At 46.1% G+C, this 7295-nt stretch overlaps 1 long non-coding RNA gene across 1 annotated transcript; it reads right to left on the reverse strand.

The window, feature by feature from the left end:
* Positions 1-2209: 2209 nt before the first annotated feature.
* On the reverse strand, positions 2210-6333 carry LOC146045972 (uncharacterized). Its single transcript, XR_014465704.1, has 3 exons — positions 6233-6333; positions 5077-5124; positions 2210-2495 (listed from the first exon to the last, which is right to left on the reverse strand). It is a non-coding gene; the product is annotated as an uncharacterized LOC146045972 (long non-coding RNA).
* Positions 6334-7295: the final 962 nt, after the last annotated feature.

Consider the following 7295-nt stretch of genomic DNA (forward strand, 5'->3'; position numbering starts at 1 on the left):
CCTCTCTTAACAGGGTTATATCAGACTGGACCTTACCGAGTTGTACCGATAGCCGGCTCTCGCTGGCATTAACGGCGTCCAGGACCTGCTGTAAGGTCACTTCTTTAAGGGCCTCCGCCCCATTACTCTCCTTTGTGGGGGTACTAAGAAGAGTAGTCTCTCTGGAGTTACTGGTATTACGTGGTTGTGTTCGCGCGAACTTTTCCAGTTTAGCTGCCGTAGTGGTCTGGCTTGCTTTCCCCATATTGAGGAGATATTAATATACAAGTATATTCTAAAAAATGTTTAAACTTGTTTTAGCCCTGCGGATCTTCACCACACACACACTGAGACACAAACGGCAATCCTGGCTTTAGACAATGCAACAGGCAACAAGGCAACAGTTACCCCACCAAAACGAATAGCATCCAATTGCAGCGGTGATCAAAGATTTGAACAAACTTGTGCTGCGGCTTAGTTCGGTGTGCGGCAGGACTTAAGTGTCACTCTATACCTGCTAAACGACTATTCAGGGTTTTTTATTTTCTCCTTTACTGCCCAGTCTCTTAAGCAACCTCAAAACCACATAGACTGCACGGTTTTTTTTTTTTTTTTTTTTTTTTTTTTTTTTTAAGGCATTAGCTTTGGACCTTGGTTCCGAGTCTAGGCGCCCCTTACGAGGGTAAAGATTGCCCGTGCACACCCCACTGATAATGTCTATGTGTGTGGACTTTTATCCCGCTTCTCACGGCTTTTACCTGCTTCAGCCGTAGGGCGACTTAAACTCAGCTCACCGGTAGTCGGACATCACCAACAGGCTTTACTGATGACTCGGATAGCAGTTCCCACGCGGCGTCTGGTTTCGTCTAGCAGCCTTTCTCCTTACTGCCTCTCTCCGTCCAGCCTCACACTGTCCTGTAGATACATCTCACGTGGTGGCTGGCGGCGTCTGACGGCATCAAATGGCACCCGCTCCACGGCTGGATCACGACTGCGCCACACCCCCTCCGGAGCTCTCACCCCCGGTGTACTGGGGAGTAGCACTCTCAGACCGTGCGGCTTTGGTAGATATCAGTCAGTCTGCCAGACATCGTAGTCACTTTTGCTCCAAACAGCGGGGGGACTTTTCTTTGCTAGCCGGCTCCTTACTCCCATTCCAGGTAGCGTTTCATCAGGAGGGTCGGACCGAGGATCAGCTCTCCCGCATGGAGTCACCGGAAGGCAAGATCCTCCCTCACGTCACGCACGCCGTCATGACCGCGCCCCCCACTAAAAAAAAAAAAAAAAAAAAAAAAAAACCTTGTTAGATGTTCTTACACCAACCTGTGAAATAAAATAGGTAGTTTGGTCTTTCTGTAAAAATACACCCCAAACTTTAGCTCTTCCAGCTTTTCTCAGGGGTGATATATCTTGGGCGGCTCCAGCAACCCAAAACCCTCCCTATACTACAGTACTGGGGGCTGCACACAGTTTAAGCAGAAATAGTCTCAAACAACATTTTATTGCAGCAGTTTGGGGGGTGTATGCAGGGGCGTAACTTCTGGAGACAATGAAGCCGGATGCCTCCAGGCTCCAAGCCCAGAAGGGGCACCTGTATGTAGAGCAGCAAGTGTGGGATCCAAGTGGGATCACCTCTCTTCTAGCGGAGACCTGCTGCAGAGTTCATTATCTCTATCCTGATAACACCTGCAATAGGAGACAGAATGGCTTGTGTCTGATACCACTTGATCAGTGCTGCAGGAAGCATCGGTGCACCCGCCACTGCTGGACTGTGAGATAGGACCCACTGGTGAATGCCGATTCTGAATGCTTGTGAGTGTGATCCTAACCCATTGGCTATTCTCACCCAGCATATCTGGAGCCCTGCCAATTTGCTGTGGGCTCCAGAACACATACATAATATTTGTTTTCCCTTCATTTAAAGGAGTTGGGCACCAAACTCCAACTTGCCTCCGGGCGATTGGGATGAACTTACGCCTCCGAGTGAATGAGATCACTAACAAATGCTGGGCGGCTGCTTTATTACACTGCAATGTAGAACGGAGTCTGACCCATCTGCAGTGCACAATGGATTTGCCAAGTAGCACAGTTACATGCTCTTCCCTATTCCCAAGTCAGAATCCGGCCCTTTCTAAGAAACAAACCTGATACAAATAAATGTAGGTTTCTTTATTTTAAAAAAAGGGTTACATTGTTCCTAAAAAGCTAAAATAGCCCCCAGCCCCCTCTATATACACAGACCATATTGGTCCTATCCAGATTATTTAAAAAAAATAATTGTTACAAATTTATACAATGTCCCCCAGATATCCTCTATAACCCCTGACCCTCTCTGTCCTATATTTAAGATCCGGAGCCTTCGTCTCCAGGAATAAATCCGGAATGTTCTTGGGTTTCAGGAAATGGTAGGTCTTGCCATGTAGTAGAAGATTCAGAAGGTGGGCTCTGGTCATGTTGGATCATTTGGGGAAGAAAGCCTTGTCCTGATCCTTCCTCAGGGTTATTAGCTGGATTATCTGCAAAATAAAGAAATATGATTGTAGTCAGTGATCTGAGCATACAGTGTCAGAGGAAGAAGTCTATAGATCAAATGTAGCAGTGACAGAGCGCAGACCCAAAGCTACACTAGATAATGGCCAATGTAGATTTAGGGGAGTATGCAATCTGGGATCTTGGCCCGTTTGACCGCAAAACGACAGACAGGATTCAATGTCCCGCCTGCCGATGGGCACAAAGGGGGCATGACCGCGTTAATGGCCGTGGATTGTCGATCTACGGCCCAGATAATGACAATCCACGGCCGTTAACGGCAGAACAGGCCGGACAGCTTCTGAAGTCGGGCCCGTTCTGCCGTGATCCCACATAAATGTTGTTGTTAATGACAGCAATGACCCTTAATGTCCCCTGAAGGTGAAGAGTTTACAATGGCAAACATCTCCCTATAAAACTGCTACATTAACTATTACTAAACAACAATGTATGTTTCAACAATGTATGTTTGAATCTATCTATCTATCTATGGGATAGGTCACTAAATTGTCCCTATGAAGGTCGACCTCTGAATGTCTACAAGGATTAGATCGACAGGATTGGAAGGTAGACATAAGCATTAGGTCGACATGAGGTTTTCCCTGTTTTGTTTTTTTGCCAAATTGTGCCGACAGGCAGCATTTCATTCCCTACCATCCACTATAGCATGGTGGGAGAATATTCTAGTGTGCCCGAAGCATGGCAAGCGGACGGAGTACACTTGAACGGTGTCCATGTCAACATTTGTGCCAAAAACCAAGAACAACATGTCAACTTTTTGACTGTTGACATAATGCGTGTGTCGACCTTCCGATCCTGAGGACCCATTTCAGTTGTTGAGTTATAGTCTAGTGTTTCCAAAACACTGCCATCTGCTGGCAGAGAGTGAAACTACATCTCTTTCTCACACATGCACAAACACAGAAGGTAGCAGACTAGCTTTCACTTCGGCAGGCTTGCTAGTGTGTGTGATTATATATATATATATATATATATATATATATATGTGTATATATTCATTCACATGTCACCAGTCTGCGCCTGAATGGATAACAATATCAGCACAATCTCTGGCTTTGATATCCCAAAACTATGATCCCACGGGATCAGTATGAAATCCCAGTGGTCGAAATCCTGACGGTTGAAATACCGATGCCGGAATCCCAACCGCCGCAATGCCGACAAGGGGGGGGGCCGAGACTCCCTGAAATAACTGCAATCTCCCTCATTAGTCTAGCAATCTCCCTCATGTCACCTAGCCCACATTACACTGTTACATTTTTTTGGGGAAAAGAAATGAGAGACAGATACATTTACATTGAATCATCAGCACATTCCTCAGCACATTACCAAGTATAGTATCTCTTACTAACTGCTTTGGGGCTCATCTGCATTTGTATACAAGTCATTTTACAAGATTCCACTCAGATGTAGCGGCACACACCCACGCTTCTAGGTGCCACGTTCACAATCTCTTTTCACAATGTCTTCATATATGAAACTAGACACGCCCTTCGGTGGAGGATGACACGCCCCCTCAATGGGGCGCTGTGTAAAATTTATTACCATCTATAATCTCCCTGAAACTAGTTTTCAAAAGTAGGCAAGTATTGTTATAAAGCACAAGGGGGCAGCTGTATTAAGCCTTAAAGAGAGATAAACGTGAGGGTGATAAAGAGTGGTAAATATCCAGCCAATCAGCTCCCAACTGTTATTTTCCAAACCACCTAGAACATGACAGGTAGGAGCTGATTGACTGGACGTGTATCACCATCGCATTTATCTCTTTTTAATGCTTAATACATCTGCCCCAATGTTACCTATGGCTACATGCGTTTTGAATCTGGTATCTCGTGGCCACTAACATGGAAGGAACCACGTGTAAAACACAATACGGGAACAAGCCTGGTAATGTAGTAGCGTCTATTCTAGAACAAGTACAATAGATCTTACTGACTGTGTTGGGGCTCATCTACACTTGGATGTAAATCCCTATACACATGGGGTGACAGGAGCACCATGCCGAGCGATGTGCTTAAGCACAGATAACTCACTACCCATCGCCGACACACATGCAATGCACCGGCAATGTGTGCTGAGCGATCTGTGCTCACCAGGTGTCCTCTGGCGAGCAGGTTGCTCTGACTAAGTTTTGACTGCATGCAGGACCGTGCATCACCATCTGCTGGGGATATACACACAGATCTAGTCAGATCGCTTGGATATTAAGCAAAAGTCACTAGGCTAAGTCATTTAATGACGCACCTCACAGATGTAACGGGACACGTCCACAATCTCCATGACACGCTTTTTCATAAATAGGCAATATGGTTATATTACATTTGGGGCTCATTTCTTAGGAATCACATTTATTATCTTGTATATACCTCTGAGTAAGAAAAATTAAAATCACATCCTAAGATAGGAAGCACTGGGCCCCTGGGCCCCCACATAATCTGGCTCTGGTCCATTTATGGAACGAAACACAATTTTTGTGTGGAGCATGAAAAACTATCATCTCCCTAAAACTAGTTTAAAAAGTAGGTAAGTATGCTTATACGGTCATACCTGAGGCCATTGGAGGGCAGTCAGTACATCCGCTGCTGGTGTCCGGCACTGTAGGGTAACAATATGCTCTCATTAGTCATCTGTATTAGTTACTTCCATGATAACAATGTCATATATAACTACACATCTAATATTTAGCATGTGTTACACTGTCTGTCAGCTGCTGTTAGGGTGGCCAATCCCGGGATCGAGATCGGCGGGATCCCGGGATTTGGCCCCCAAAACGCCGGGATTTCAATCCCGGGATTGGGATTTCGGGATTAAACTGCGCATGCGCAGTTTAATGCCGGGCAGCGTCTGAGCACTCAGACGCTGCCCGGCTTCTCCCATACCCCGCAGTGCACAGCGTGACGAGGTCACGCTGCGAGGTCACGCTGCGCAGGGCACAGCCGCACATCCATCGAATCGGCCGCCCGCCCAGCGCTCCCGGCCACCCGCCTGCCCACCCACCCAGCACTCACGGCCGGCCACCCAGCGCTCCCTGCCACCCGCCCACCCACCCAGCGCTCGGGCGGCCAGGGTGTTTTTTATTATTAGGGAAGCCAATCCCGGGATTGAGCATTTTTCAATCCCGAATCCCGGGATTGAAAAAATGCCCCGGGATTGGCATCCCTAGCTGCTGTGTGTGCTTCCTGACTACATGCCCCACCACCTATCACATTACCTGCCTCAGGACAGTGGGCTCCTACCCTACTCACCCTGACTGACTTCAACACTGTGGATTCAGTACAAATAGCCACTGCAAACACTGTAATGCTGTTATAAGTAGGGTATGGGGACCGATTCTGATTTGCAAGGGGACAGCTATACCCACAGCACCCCCCCTGTTGGTGGCTCTGACCACCAAACATATTAGACAGATAAATCTTTAGGTCTGTACCCAGCATCAGCATCCCCTCCAACATGACCCATTCCATTAGGTACAAAATGCTCTGTTCCTCAACTTCCATCTTAATGTATGATTACCAGCACCTGTGTTGAAACACCATTCTTGTCAATTAACTATTTTAATACAGGGGATGGCAATCATACATTAAGAAGGAAGTCCTGAGGACTGAGTTATGCTTTGCTATAGAGAGAATGATGACAAACCCAAGCAGGTATACTGTATATACTCATGCACATATACCAATAACACTAATGGAGTAGGACTTACCTGGAATAGACAGGATGCTGGTGAAGCAGCAGACGGTGAGAATCAGTAATACCTTCTGCATTGTGATCCACAGATCTGAGTCAGTACAGCACAGTCAGTCAGTACAGGGTGAGTGAGGAGTGGAGGTGGGAGGAGCCTTTATATAGGAGTCCTATCCTACTCTCCTATGATGGGGGTCTGTGTATTCTGGGAGGGGTCACACTGAACAATACAGACTGCTATGTCTACAGTCACATAACAATGGTATCACACTACAAATAGCATTACAGCTACATGCTATCTCTAGTTATTAGTCTTGATTTGCTTATATTTTACATAGCATATTACATCTTTCTCACCTACATTGTTTCTGTTACACGTTCAGGGGCCCATTTATTTAAAATGACATATATAATGTGATGTGGAATATTACCGCCCAGGATCGCACTGTAATGTGCGACACTATTACAGGGATGTATCACCCTGCACACGCTGGGACAGGGCTCCGAAAAGAGCCCATCCCTGCGACGTGCTCAGTCGGGTGCATGGAGGTCTGTGTTTGCACAGTCAAAACCCAGACACTCAGGGTCCCGACGGCCACCAGCTTTACTCCCTCGTAGGGATCCACGTCCCTCATAGAGGTAGAATAGAATAGGTGATGAGCATAGCGAGCCACCATGCCCGCAGCGTAGCGAGCGCAGTGCTGTCTGAGTCCGGGCAGTCAGGATCCCGACGTCCAGTGTTATAAGTGATTTTGTCTAAAATTATTCAAATATTATTTTAAATAGGTTCTCACACCTTGAAAATGGGTACATTGACCCTGAAACATCGGACCTGTGACTTTTTGAAAACACTTTTGCCTTGTTTACCAGACCGATTGGTGCCGCTTTATATATAATTTATATATCACATAAAAATTTAGTTTTTCAAATAAAATACCATATCTTTTTTTCTTAAGGAAATTAACACAATCACAATGCGGATTGATACATTCTACTTTATTTTTATAATGGCCATTATATCACTTTGATTGATAGGGGTCACACAAGTTTGTTGACCAGGGCCGCCACAGACTTTAATCCCG

Source organism: Crinia signifera, chromosome 11 (assembly GCF_055691185.1).
Source record: "Crinia signifera chromosome 11, ASM5569118v1, whole genome shotgun sequence".
Taxonomy (NCBI): domain Eukaryota; kingdom Metazoa; phylum Chordata; class Amphibia; order Anura; family Myobatrachidae; genus Crinia; species Crinia signifera.